The sequence below is a fragment of the Antechinus flavipes genome, chromosome 2 (assembly GCF_016432865.1).
Source record: "Antechinus flavipes isolate AdamAnt ecotype Samford, QLD, Australia chromosome 2, AdamAnt_v2, whole genome shotgun sequence".
NCBI lineage: Eukaryota > Metazoa > Chordata > Mammalia > Dasyuromorphia > Dasyuridae > Antechinus > Antechinus flavipes.
In genome coordinates this window covers 473,908,402-473,923,069 of record NC_067399.1, presented here as the reverse complement: position 1 = coordinate 473,923,069, position 14,668 = coordinate 473,908,402, and the positions used below count along the sequence as shown (strand labels likewise).

General features: G+C 41.6%; 1 protein-coding gene across 1 annotated transcript in view; it reads left to right on the top strand.

The window, feature by feature from the left end:
- Nucleotides 1-569: 569 nt before the first annotated feature.
- CHST8 (carbohydrate sulfotransferase 8) overlaps nt 570-14,668 on the top strand; it is a 209,619-nt gene continuing 195,520 nt past the window's right edge. The window contains exon 1 of the mRNA XM_051979730.1: nt 570-794. The gene's annotated coding sequence lies outside the window, so the exon portion shown is untranslated. The remainder of the gene's footprint in view (nt 795-14,668) is intronic.

The following is a 14,668-nucleotide window of genomic DNA, read 5'->3' as shown; positions in this document are numbered from 1 at the left end:
GGGCCTCCCCAGAGGCAGAAGCAAAGACTAGGGGACCCGACGCTGCTGGGCCGGCCCTGGCTTCCTCCTTAGCCGGGCTTTTCCGAAGGAGGGAGGGAGATAAAGAGGCAGCAGCAGGCAGGAGCTGGGCGGAGTGTCCCTGGGCCCCCTCCTCCCAGGGATGGGCGGGGGCGCTATTCCCTGCCGCTCCTCGAGGCAACAGCATCACTTTGCTGGGAGTCTTCCCAGCTAGAGAGCCGGGCCGGCGGCGGTGGCGGCGGGAGAAAGCGAGCCGAGAGGTGGAAGGAAAAAAGGTGGGTGGAAGGAAGAAGGAGAAGGAGGAAGGAAGAGAGGAAGGGCCGGCGAGAAATAGAGGGAAGCAGCAGTTTCTTCCCCCGATTGCCTGTCCCACTTTCCTCTTCCCCAGCCGAGTTTGTTCCCGTTGGTCAGGAGCCGGGGAGCACAGGGCTGAGCTGCTGGAGCCCAAGCCCGAACCGGAGCAGGAGCAGGAGCAGGAACTGAGGAGAAGCTCGGCTTCGCTCGCTCGGATCGGTTTCACCGGCTGGGCTGGGCTGGGCTGGGCTGGGCTGGGCAGGGCTGGGCAAGGCTGCTGGACGCTCCTGACTGTCGGGAGAGGAGTGAGCCGGAGCAGGGACAGGCGGGCGCCGCTTGAGCTCTGGCAAGAAGAGACCCAGTTGCCGAGGACAGATCCTTGAGTCCCCCTGGGCTGGAGGCGCCGGCTGCTCTGGGACTTCACCGCTGGCTGCTGCCGCCGCCGCCTCTACTGCTGCTACTAGCTACCACGGCTCGGTCAGGTGAGTGAGTAGCTGCGCGCCCCAGCCCCGCGAGGCTCTCCCTCTGCCCCCTGTCCTCCCCTTCGCTCCTGGGTAGGGCCGCGGCACTCCAGGCAGCCCGAGGAGGAGGTAGGTGGCTGGCCGGGATGCGCGAGATTCCTTCCCTCCAGCCCAGCCTTCTCCCCAGCTCTGCCGGTTTGCCGCCCTCTCCGCTCCTAAGGGCCCCGCTGAGGCTTTTCGTGACGTTAGTCCAGCACTTTGGGCAAAGAAGGGGCACCCGGGCTACGAGAACTTTAAATAAAATGAAAACTCATTAAAGTGCAGATAGATGGACTAGCGCTGAGTTCCTCCAGGCTGGGTCGAGCGGCCCTGGAACACACTCGCCCCTCAGTCGGGGGTGGGTGGATAGGTGGAAGGAAGGGGAAAAGGAAAAGATACAGGATCAGTGGAGATGGTATCGTGCTGGAGCCAAAGCTGAATGGACTTTCATCACGCTTCGGAGTTGGAGGCAGAGAGGAGAATAGGTCTCTGGTATTCTAGGGCTCTTAATACTATAGAAAACTGTTTCTGGGACTGAAAGCTCCGGGTGCATTCATAAGCCAGGTGTTGGGCGAGGTTTTGATTTGTTTTATATGTTTTATTTTTTCTTTCACGGAATGTGTAGTATGTCTTTTTAATAACTCGAATTTTATTTAGAGGTGGGAGAACATCTCAGTAAGCAGAAAACTACTGAGATTATTTTCACACTATATGTTTTTCCTTTAGTTAACATTTTGATCTTTACTTACAAAATGCAAATTATTGTCGTCCTCTATGCCTTCACCTTCCCTAAAGATTTACCTTCCCCTCCTCCCCCCCCACTCCCCCCCCCCCCCCCCCCCCGGAGTTTGGTGCACTTTTGTGTCTAACTAATTTGGTTTGTTTTGAATTCAGAAGGGGATTCTCCTTGCTCCCCCTCTTGGTTGGGTGGGGAAAGTTTAGTGAAGTCGGATCTCCATAGTCAGGAAAGAGGCATTGACACCTGGGCATATCTCCCCTCAGCCCCCTTTCCCACTACTCTCCGCCCACCTCTCCCTCTCCTCCCTCCCCGGAAAGCCTGTAGTATTAATTGGGAATTTCTAATCCTAACTCCCGGACACCGGACACACAGAATAGGGAAGTGAGCTGTTCCCGTTTATACTTATTGCGGAGAGCCTTAGACACTTGCCAGGGTCTGGAGCAGTCGAAGTTCGAGATTGGAGGGCTTGAGTAGTGGCAGTGCTTTAAAAAAAAAAAAAAAAAAAGGAAAAGAAATCCATTTGGGGGCATACTTTTCTACTTTGTCCCAGAAATGCTCTTTTTTTCTTGAAACCTTTTCCTTCCTCTGAGTGTATTTTTTCCTCACCACACCCTCCTCCTTTAACTAGGTCCCTTTAAGTAGCTGTTGTTACCAGGATTCAGTCAAGAGCCTTCAATGAAAGGGGCTCCCTCTCTCGTTTTCCATCTCACTTATTCCTACCTGAAAAGCAAGATTTCTTTCACTTAGATTTTGTCTTTTGAAGGCTGCTCAGGGTTGGGGCTTTTAGGCTGTAAAGGAAATGGGTGGGGTGGGGTGGGGTGGGGGGGTGTCAGACCTTTCTTTGCAAAGTGCACACTCACTCACTCTTTCCAGTCCGGCCCCTTGAGTTCCTGCTGGAAGTTTGCGGATTGGTTTATACCATGAACAGTGTGATATATTGGAAAGAATGCAGGATTGGCAGGTAGAAAACCCCAATTGTTTTTATTAATATTATCTCACCGGTCAATGAGGCCCTGAAGAGGAAAGGATTTGCAAATGTTTTCTTCTTTAGAGCCTCATTTGGCAGTCCCTTAGGCCTCTTCCAGGTCTGATACTTGATCACAGGGAATTGGTGACCTAGCTTCCGAGTCCTTGCAGAGGAGGAACCAACAACTGGTGTTGTCTGTCTCCTGAACTGTTCGTTTCTTGGCCTCTCAAACTTGAATATATAGGTGTATATTTTCCCCAGGTGTTATGGTTTCTCCCGATAGAAATGGTAAGTGCAGCTAGAGAACAAAGAGAAAGCTGCTCTGGGGTACTGGGCTTGTCTGGCCCCTCTTGGGGTTAGATGTGCCTTAAGAGACTTTAGACTTTAGGATTTCTTCCAGGCTCCACATTAAATAGCAGCAACATGGTGCAGTAAGCGAGAAGGGGGTATTGTTTGCTTTCATTCTTGAAAAGGACCATGAGGGAAAGTAGTTCTATAACATGCAAATGAATTGGATTTAAGTGAGGGAGGGCTGTGTAAGGTCACCTGCCTCATTTTCTCCTCCAGAGCCATCTGGGTCCAGTGGCAAGATATAGATCAAAATGACAAAGCATTGAGTAGAAGTGCTGGATTTGGAGTCTGAGGACATAGATTAAAAGTCTATGCCATTTGTCATCTGGATGACCTTGATCAAGTCACTTAATCCCTGTTGAATTAGAGAATTAGACCAAATGACCTCTAAGATCCATCCTTTCTACTTCTGAGTCTAAGTTCCGATGATCCTTGAGGCCCCTTAAGAGCCCCAAGGTTTTGTGATTTCACATGACTCCAATTGGGGTGGGTGGAAACAGGACGATACTTAGGAACAGCATAACCATTTTTCCTTCTCTGGGTGATACCCTGAAAGCAAAGTGTCCTTTGCTTCACCTTGGACTAATGCTAGTGGGGAAGGGGACACACACACACACACACACACACACACACACACACACACAATACCTTTCATATTCTCTGGTTTGTCTTCCTAGTAGCAGCTTTGTGAGGTAAGAAGGATAAACATCCAGCTCCTCTTTTGAATTCATAAGCTTCTAAATTAAACTTTTGCTGACACCTGCTCCCTCCACCCAGCCAGAGAAAATAGAAGAGATACTGAGTGCCTATAGTTCTCAGACTGAGGAAAGTGTATTTGCAGAATGACTGAGGGATGGAAGGTGAATGGAAGTTGTAGCCTGAGCTGGGAGACTATTCTGTCATTAGCTACATAGCTACATAGTAATAGCAGAATCTCCAATTTGGATCTGATGTCCAGAGAATAACCTATCAGGAGCAACCAAAACCCATCCTTGAAAAATGGATAATCAATAATTGGTTAACATGAAGTACTTACTGGGTGAAGAATTCCCCTTCTCTCATCACACAGACCATACCCCTTTTGGTGTGCCATGTTGTATAGTGACTTACACTCCAAATTCAGGCCCTACACATTAATACCCTGACAGGTTATTTATTTACCCGGGACCCACACTATGTGAGAGTGAATTATGTTTCCTCAGCATTGATTTTTTTAAAAGACCCCAAATTAAAAAGTCAAGGCTTTCTTAGCGTAAGGTCAAGGATTAATTATTTACATGGAGACATCAATCAGCAAGTGTGGATGACTTATTTATAAATCACCCAGGCTGCAAAAGTCAAGGCTCCTTCTGATTTCCTGTCACTGCCAAAACATAGAAGATCCAAGCTGGGCCTGTGTGACCTTTGGATTTAGGAAAGTTTCCTCTCTGCTGGCATCTGGAGGAAGATGCTTTGTAACTTGAGTTGCTTTCTGATGTGCCTTTTTAATCTTGTAAGCGGAATGTCACTTGGGAAATTTCATGCATATTTGCTGTGTTTCAGTAATGAACATTTACTGATTACAGGGCATCCAGGGAATTTAGCTTTTTAAACATTTATTCAAATCTCTGTTTATGTAAGCTAATAAGTCTGGAAAAGTTCAGGAACTCACTTTCTTGGGCCACATGGTTATTTAAAAAGTGTTAGGAGCTTATTTCAGTCTTTGTCTCCAGTTCATTTTTTGAGAACTGCAAAATGACATGGTCCTGCATGGAAACTTTGTGAAGATGCATCGTATTGCTCTTACTCACAATTAATGCCAGAAATCAATTGCCTTCCATGCTTTTTATGACTTTGCTGATCACAGGCAGGATGGCACTGTAAAAGCTTTTATTACTATGTGTTGATTACTTCTGTGGTGGGAAGGAGACAGCTGAGGAAGTTTGCTGAGAGATGTTGGTGCTTGAGAATCAAATCACAGAGAGCAGGATCCTTCTAGGGCAGAGATGGAGATCATCTGAATGGCCCGAGAAATCATTTGATCTGGCCCTGCCAGGGCAACTGCAAACAATAATGAGCTAAAAGGTAGGTACAATGACCTTCCACTGTTTGAGTTCTTAAGATTTTGTATGGCCTGCAAATAATGTTATAAATATCCAAATGGCCCTTATCAGAAAAAAAAAGTTTCCCATTCCTGTTCTAGGGATGGGAACCTTCTCAGAGCATCTTTGAGATCTCACTGTAGTGCTTGGTTTAGTTTAATGCAGACTCTGACTGGCTTATTGTCTAGGTACCAAAAGGGATATTTAGCTATACAATATTGCCTGCATCTATTTTTAATTTGGAAAAACATACAACACAATCCCTACTTCATCATTTCTTTCTCCAGTTTCACTATTGTAGAAATCTTAAAATTTTCTAACAAGAGGATGTGTTAACATAGCCTGGACAGTAATGTTGGTAAAAGAAATCACTTTCTGAATGAATAATGAATGCCATTAGAATCAGTAAACATTGTAGAAGGGAATTAGCCAAACCATTAGGACATAACAAGTTACACACTCAAGGTTAATGTAGTGGTTTAAGAAGGTGATGGCTTTGTCTGTGGGGTCTGCCTTATAATGATCAGTTAAAGACTTTGTGCCAGATCACATGGATCATTGGGACTTTTTGCTTATAAATGGAAATCCTTTCTGCCCAAGAGTGTTGGGAAGCCTAATGCTGGACATGTCTGTGCTGAGAGAGCAAACTATACCAGGAGTCCCATTACAGGAGTCTGAGCAGAGTGACTCTATGCAACCCTCTATGCAGAATGTTGTTATTGTTCAGTCATGTCTGACTATTTGTGACTCTGTGGACAATAGCATGCCAGGCTTTTCTATACAACTTCTGATCTGAGGGATTCATCTTCTGATGTCATATCTTATAGTATTTTAATGCTGTTCATGGGGTTTTCTTGGCAAAGATCCTGAAATGGTTTGCCATTTCCTTCTCCAGTGGATCATCTTTTGTCAGACTCTCCACTATAACCTGTATATCTTGGTAACCTTGCATGGCATAGTTTCCTTAACCTATGAAAGCTCTTCCACCATGACAAGACAAAGATACAGGAGGGACAGACTCCAGAAGGGTTATTTTGTATCATCACACAAAGAAAGTCAGATGAAATCTGTGGATATAAATGAATGCAAAGCTTTAGGGGCTAAAGTAGTACTACTCTTTCTAGTTTCCATTCTTTTCAAATTTCTTGTCATAGAAAAGATTCATCATTCACGATTGACCTTGAGCTGGAAGAAACCTTCAAGGTTACCTAGTCTAATCAAACTAAATCAGACAGAAAAATCCCTATAGGTTACATATTGACTTAGTTTTAAAAAGTAACGTTATCTATGTTTTATTAGATTTTTATTTATTTTATTAAATATTTCCCAATTCTATTTTTAAGGGAAGGAATGTTTTACATTTGATAGTCCAGCCCTCTTATTCTACAAAGGAGAAACCTCAGGGATAAGAAGGTAGTCAGGTAGCTTACTGAATAAAGCACAAGCTCTGGAGTCAAAAAAGACCTGAATTCAAATCCTGCATCAGGTAGGTGACTTGTCAAGTCACTTAATTTCAGTTTATTCCCTCAACTATAGAACAATGGATAATAATAACATCTATCTCCTGGAGTTATTGTGAGAATCAAATAAAAAAATATGATGTGTCCTAACAATGCAATTTTAAGCTTTAATGGTTTAAAACTGCACTGAGACTTGAAACATCATATTTGTAAAACACTTTATAAAACTTAAAACCTTTGCAAACCTGCCGTTTTGTCACTATACAAATGTGTGATGCTATTATTATTATTATTATCGTGATCATCATTATTCAGTCATAGAGGTTCAGAGTGGCAGAGCCCAAATTTGAAAGTAGAATGTTTGACCCTGAACACTGTAGTAGGAAAGGTAAGAAAGAGCTGCTAGAATCGCTAGGGAAGGAAATAGTCTGTAAGGGGCCTTGCTGGTTAACAATGTTCTTAGGTTGGTTAAAAATTCAACTTTAGTCCCAGCCTTGGGCAGGAGGGGGGAATGCCTGTGTTCACATCAGTTGACAAGAAGAAACAATATTGATTCTCTCTCAAAAGCAACCTTTTGGAAAGTCACGGTTTGCACATATACATTCCTGGGGGTCTTTGCACGTGTGGGATCATACTAAGGCAGCTGCCCAGTTTTCACTCTCTCTTCCTCATCTTTGTCTCCTGTTCTTCCTTTAGCTAAAGTTCCACCTTCTGCAAGAAACCTTTCCCAATCCCCCTTAATACTAGTGGAAGGCTAGTGCCTTCCCTCTGAGATTATCTCTAATTTATCATGTGTGTAATTTGTTTGCAGTTGTTTGCATGTTATCTCCTTCATTAGACTGAGGTACTTGGGAGCACAGACTTTTTTTGTCTTTTCTGTTATCTCTAGCACTTTGCACAGTGTCTGGTGCATAGTAGATGCTTAATAAATACTTTGTAAGCCTAATCTTACAAACATTTATTCAACATCTATTGTGTTGAAGACATTGTCCCAGGGGTAGGGTAGAACATTTAGAGACTGGCTTCTGGGTAAATGAACAAGGCAGCTGCTGAAGGCTTGCTGGATTGCCATTGTTGGAGCTAGAACTGAATCCTTAGCTGATTCTTTTCAGTACCTAGGACTGGGATGTTTTTTCTCTGGACATCTGGGAAGCTCTCCTTGAGAGAGCTTGTCTGATTGATATAGTTAAGGCATATTTAGTAATATGAATATGAAGAACAGTACCCTGACAACCTCTCCCTCTCCCCAGATACTTGGATAAATAATACTTTTTACATTTTTCCATTGTATGGCACTTAGGAGGAAAGGAACAAACATTTATAAGTGCTAGGCTCTATACTAAGTTATTTATAAATATTTTATCCTCATAGTAACTCTTTGTTATTGAACTATTACTGTAGGTGTTATTATCATCACCATTTTACAGATGAGGAAACAAGGCGCCTAGAGATTATATGTCTTACCCAGAATCACACAGCTAGTTATTAGCTGAAGCTAGATTTGAACCTGAGTCTTCCTGATTCCAGTCTATTTTGCCACCCAGCTGATATTCTTTAAGTGGTGTCCCAAGTGTTTTTATATTGGATTAAACTAGAAAAGGATCAGCTGCATGCTTCTGACAGATAACAGTGTTTTATCCTGGCCACCTCACTCATTTCTAGGTAAGTCTTTGTATTTAAAGGCTCAGAGGACTGGACAGCAGCTGGAGGCTAGCTAGCCGGAGTCAGGAAAGCCTGAATTTGTTAACTGCCTCAGACACTCAGGCCTCACGACCCCTGTGCACATAAGTGTCAGCTTCAGTTTCTTCATCTGTATCATGAAGATTGCAATTATACCTACCTCAATGGGTGGTTGTAAAGCTTAAATTAGATCATATGTGTAAAGCACTTAACTAAACTTAGACTTTTATATGAATATCAGTTATTTTTATTATTTGTCATGACCTGCAAACTGAATTTGTTCTCTCATGAGGTAAATAGGCACAGGCCTGCCAGTAAATATTTAACAATCAGCTCACCCCCAACTTATATATGTATATATAATTTTTACATATATGATACATTTTAAAGTTTGATCTGAAATAGTAACATTCTCCATTGCTCTCCACTCTGTTGTTGTTGTTTGTCATTTGTTCTCAGAGAGGGCCATGACATGCAAATGAATTAGATTTAGGTGAGGGAGGCTGTTCAGTCACCAGCCTCACTTTCTCCTCCGGAATCCTTTGTGTTTTAGGGGCATTTCAGAAATCAGAATGACTGTATATGGCCCTGGAGGCAGCGGGAGACCTTGACTTTTTTAAGCTAAGGTCTTTCTTTCCCAGCTTTTTTTGGCTGAGGCAACGGGCTAGGTTGTTGTTTGTCCTCCTTTTTTAAAGGGGACGATGGGAGGGGATGCTATGCATGCAATTGAATTGGATTTAAATGAGGGAGGGCTGTCTTAGGTCACCTGCCTTACTTTCCCCTCCAGAACCATCGGGGTCCAGTGTTCCCATAGAGAACAGGTTTACTGGAGATGGCCCTCGATACAGTGGGAGACAACAAACAAAATAGTAAGGCAAATCCTGATTTGTACAATGCCAATTTCTAAGGTATAAATTTTCACCCTAAAAATTTAATAGTTAATTCTGGGTACACAACTGGTAATAGGAGATTAAATGCAAGCAACGTTGGAAAGGCAGTTTCCTAATCCTGATGGTTCCCCCACAGATCCCCAACAGCTCTCCAAGGTGCTGATTGTCCTTTAACCTTTACTCCTTTCTTCCCACCCCTGCTCTCACCCCTTCTTAAGGCCAGGCAGATGATCTTGGTATTGACTGGTTACATGGACTTCATCCTTGTCACCAACTGCAGAGTAGTATTATTGAAAGGACGCTGGATGTAGAGACAGAAGACCTGAATGTGTTTTCTGACTCGGCTACTTACTAGCTATGTGACCTCAGGCAAGTTGGTTTCTCTCTCTGAACTTCAGTTACACCATCAATAAAATGAGGAAGTTAGATTAATTCAGATGAAAGCACTTTTCAACTCCAAAGCCTATAATCCGGTGAACTAGTTCTACCCCTGCCTCTCACCCCGCCCCATCCATGTTCTCTTGGTATTCTGTTAAATCCTCTGGCTTCTGTGACCCCCGTGTTTCATGAGACCATGTTTCACCCATCCTGGCTTCCTGATTTGCACTCCATGATCTAGCATGACATCATGGGCACAAAGGAGTCAAAGGCGAATTGGTGGTCTTCCTTTGTTTTTTCTTTGATATACTGCTGATCCCCATGGGAGTTTTTGTTGGGCTGTATATTGGACCTGGGCTGATTCCTGGAAACATCTAGGTGACATCATGGATAGAGTGCTCTACCTGGTCAGAAAGATTCAAATCCTGCCTCAGACACTTAGTAGTCGTATGACCCTAGACTAGTCATTGAACCTCTTTCTGCCTCAATTTTCTTATCTGTAAAATAGGAGTGATAATAATAGCACCTATCTCACAGTGAAGGTAAAATGAGTTATTTGTAAAGTGTAAACCTTAAAGCACTATATAAATGCAAGCAACATGATTATAATGAGGATGATGCTGATGATGCTTGATGTCCTCTCTCCACTGCTGGGGTTGACCACCGGTGACACACACCTGGTCTGCTTAGCCCACTGAAGTGCAGAACTCCCTAGCTCAGCAATCCACTAGCCCTCAGCATGCTTGGATATCAATTGTGGAGCACCATACACTGCTAGTTGAATCCTTCTTAAACTAGAGTGGGTCTAAAGATGAACAAAGGTGGTAAGGAGACTGTAGCCCATATCATAAAAAAGTCAGTTGAAATAATGAGTTTTTTTATCCCGGAGAAGAGAGACAAGAGAAGCAGGGAACCTGATTGCTAGTTACACGTCTTTGAAGGATTTGAAGGGCTGTCATGTGGAGAAGGGAATAGACTTATTCCACTTGGCCCCAGAAAACAGCTCTAGGAAGAAGGGATAGATACCAAAGAAAAGAGGACTTCAACATTTCTAACTGCCTAAAATTTAGAACTGTTCTAAAATAGAATGAGTTAGTTTAAAAGTTGTCATTTCAGATTCCCAGAGGTCTTCAAGCAAAGGCTGGGGAACCACTAATCAAGGATGCTATGAAGAGAATCTTGATTAGGTTGAGTGTCCTTTGAGGTGGCTTTCAAAATATTGAAATTCTTCCTTTCCTTATCCCCTCTTCCTTTACCTGGACCCTAGTCTCACCTATTACCCTATGCCTTTCCCTATTCCATTCCACCTCACATTCTGGTGTCTCTTATAGCTAAAGAGGTTGCTTGGCTTGAGCTCATTAAATTTCCTTTCATTTCTGCTCCTTCTTTCTGAAACATTCACTTCTTACTAACTCAGCTCACGTTTTGGCTCACCTTCTTCTGCTCTGGTCACTGGGTTCTTGGGCAGAGAGAATGATGAGTCACCCTGCCTATTCCTCACCACATCCTTATTCCTGGCTGTGTGTTCTGAGAAGAGAAGGCTCAGAGAGACAGTGAGAGTGTGTATCACATGGTTCAGGTCACAGTGACCTTGTCCTGTCACTTATTATAGTTCTGGACAGGTTCCATGGACAAGACAAATGCAGATTTGGCCATTCCTTATCCTCAAATCAGAGCTGGGAAATATGTGGGACCCCAAGGAGAGGTAAACTAATAAGGGCTGAGCTAATATAGTAAGAAATTTTCACCTTCTTTCAGCCTTTTGGGGAATTCTGGTCCTTATTAGTAGAATCATAGATTCATAGAGCTAAAAGTGGAAGGGACTCTTCATTTTACAGAGGAGAAAACTGAGATCCAGGAAAGTGAAATTATTTACTGAATTCATCAAGAGAATAAGAATTAGAGGTGACATTTGAACCCAAGTCCTTTGATACCAGAATCAATGATTTTTTTTTTCACTCTCCCATTTCTATGCCCTAGGAGTTTGGTCTAAGCTGGGCTTCTCTCCAGTTTGAATAAACAGATGCCCTTTTGAGAGCCCTGGGTGTGACAGGTGAGGCCTCTTGGAGATTACTCCTTAGTTCGGTATGTCTGTGCTGTGTGTTAGGGTGGGTATGGGAGCTGATGATTACTTTGTGTAGATAGAATTAGGGGTAGATTGAGGTTTAGCAGCCAGGTCTGTGCCAGCAGCTACTCTGCATTGCCCTAAAATATAAGGATATTTTCTTAGCCCTAAAATGTTTTCTTTTTAGCCCTAAAATGTGATACTTTCAACATATGCAACAATGCATTGTTTAAAACAAAAGCTTCCTGTGAGATTATCTACTGAGCTGCAAAGCACCATAGTAGGCACCTCAGAGAATTTTCTTTAGCTTACTAGGAAATATTATGAAGGAAACAAAACACATTGGATGACTCAAACCACCATAAACCATTTATCAGAAGGGTTGAAACCCCAAATGCAAACTGACACTCTAAATCAACACTTGACTAAGAAGTGGTCTCAGATAGAAAACATTTGCATAAAACACTCCCACATTTGGTAGAATTGATTAATATTATATAGATAGTCTATGCTGATTGAATTCTCTAGATAATCCTGTCTGGCCATGCTCATTGTAGGTTTTCCAGTCTCTTTCATGTCTTCTTTGTATGTACTGCTATTCCTTTTCCCTTGGGGTACTTGCCCTGGTACTTGTGCCCACTCAAATCCAATTTATTTTCCAAGCCTCAGAACGAATCCTGCCTCTTTTCCCACCTTCATACAGCCTCCTATGATTGCTGTAGCTATCATTGAGATTTCTCTTTCCTGACAAGCCTAATCCATAGCATTTATGATTTATTCCATATTTTTTGCAGATTCCCCAAATCCCCATTTTTCATTTTCTGTAGAACCTAGCTTCTGGGCACAAGTGGGTTCTTAGTAAGGTCAAATACAAATTCCTCTGGTAGTTAAAATCTATTAAAATCTGATTCTAACCTATGTCTTTACAATTTCATCACACATTATACTCCTTAGGATTCCTTATTTTGGTTAAACTGGCCTTCTGATTATTCCTCACATAGGATATACTTTTGTTCCTTTCCTCACTTCTGCTTTTGCATAGGTTCTTTATTATCCCCCTATGCCTAACATCTCACTTCTGTCTCCTAGAATCTCTAGTTTCCTTCAATGCTTAGTTCCTATCATCTTTTACATGAATTCTTTTCTAATCCTGTCTTCCACATACACATGACTCCCCCCAATAATTTTTCTTCTATTTAATTTGTATATGGTCTATAAAATACATTTAATTTATATCTTTTATTTTTATATAATTTCTTTTGCCCCAACCTTCTCAACCAGAGAATCTTCTCTTATAATAATTTTTTTTAAGAAGCAAAAGCTCAGCAAAACAATTACACATTGGAAAAGTCTAATGTTTTATACAGTCTTCTATACACATGGTTCCCTAATACTGTATTGCAAAGAAGTGGTTAAGGGACTTTTTTTATTAACTCTTTTTTATTAAAGCTTTTTATTTACAAAGCATATGCATGGGTAGTCTTACCAACATTGATCCTTGCATAACTTTTTGTTCCAAATTTTCCCCTCCTTCCCCTGACCCCTCCCCTAGCTGGCAGGTAGTTCAATACATGTTAAACATGTTGAAGTTCATGTTAGATACACCATATATATATATATATATACACACAGTTTATTTTACATTTATATGTTTATACAGTTATATATATATATATATATTTGTACTGTTATCTTGTTACACAAGAAAAATCAGATCAAGAAGGAAGAAAAAGAAGAAAAAGGAAGAAAAAGAAAACAAAATGCAAGCAAATAACAACAGAGAGAGTGAGAATGCTATGTTGTGTTCCACTCTGTTCCCATAATTCTCTCTAAGTGTAGATGGCTCTCTTCATCGCTGAACAAGTGGAATTCGTTTGAATCATCTCATTATTGAAGAGAGCCACGTCCATCAGAACTGATCATTATATAGTCTTCTTGTTGCTGTGTACAATGATCTCCTGGTCCTGCTCATTTCACTCAGCATCAGTTCATGTAAATCTCTCCAGGCCTTTCTGAAATCATCCTGTTGGCCATTTTTTACAGAATAATAATAGTCCATAATATTCATATACCACAATTTACTCAGCTATTCTCCAATTTCCAGTTTCTTGCCACTACAAACAGGGCTGCCACAAACATTTTGGCACATACAGGTCCCTTTTCTTTCTTTAATATCTCTTTGGGATATAATCCTAGTAGAAACACTGCTGGGTCAAAGGGTATGCACAGTTTGATAACTTTTTGAGCGTAGTTCTAAATTGTTCTCCAGAATGGCTGGATGTGTTCACAATTCCACCAACAATGCATCGGTGTCCCAGTTTTCCCACATCCCCTCCAACATTTGTCATTATTGTTTCCTGTCATTTTAGCCAATCTGCGAGGTGTGTAATAGTATCTCAGAGTTGTCTTAATTTGCATTTCTTTGTACAACTCTTCTTTGAGAGAAGTTTGGTCATTATAATTTTGTGGCATTCAGTTTCAGTTGTTTTATTTTGTTGTTTTTTTTTCCTTTGGATTGTTTTATTCATTGGGTATTTTATTTCCTGGTTCTATTTACTTTATTTTGTATCAGTTATTATTAAGCTTTGCATGCTTCTCTGAATCCTTCATATTTTTCATTTCTTATGGCACAGTAATATTCCATTAGTTTCATATATCATACTTAGTTTAACTATTAACCAATCAATAGGCATCTACCTTTTCAAGATTTTTGCTATCACAAAAAATATTTCCATAATATATATGTAAATTGAATCTCACTCATGGAACAGAAGAAATTGTTTTTTTTTTTTTTTCTCTTTGTATCCTCAGCTTTTAGAATATGTAAAAAATGTTAGAAAACAACTCGTGGTATGCAGTAGGTGCTTAATAAATATTTGTCTGATTGGCTTGAATAACATTATCCATTTTTCTGGTACATCTAGATATTCCAGCCAATTGTTATTCAGTGTCTGGACAATTTCTTATACCCCCAAATGCATTTTTGGGTATTGCTATTCTCTTGTGCTCTCTGAAAATCCTTTGAGCTCAGATTATTTCCCAAGTATGTGTGAATTTTTATTTCTCTAGGGCAAGTCTCATTTTGCTATTTCCTGCCTGTGGTTCTGGCCTCTTTACTTGTATTGACATTAATCTTCCTCTGCCATTATCAACACTGCCTGTATTCCCACATTTTGGGTCCTAACCTAGCAAGAGCAGTCTCTACAAAAGTGATTCAACTTCTTGTGACTTCCCCAAACTCTGAG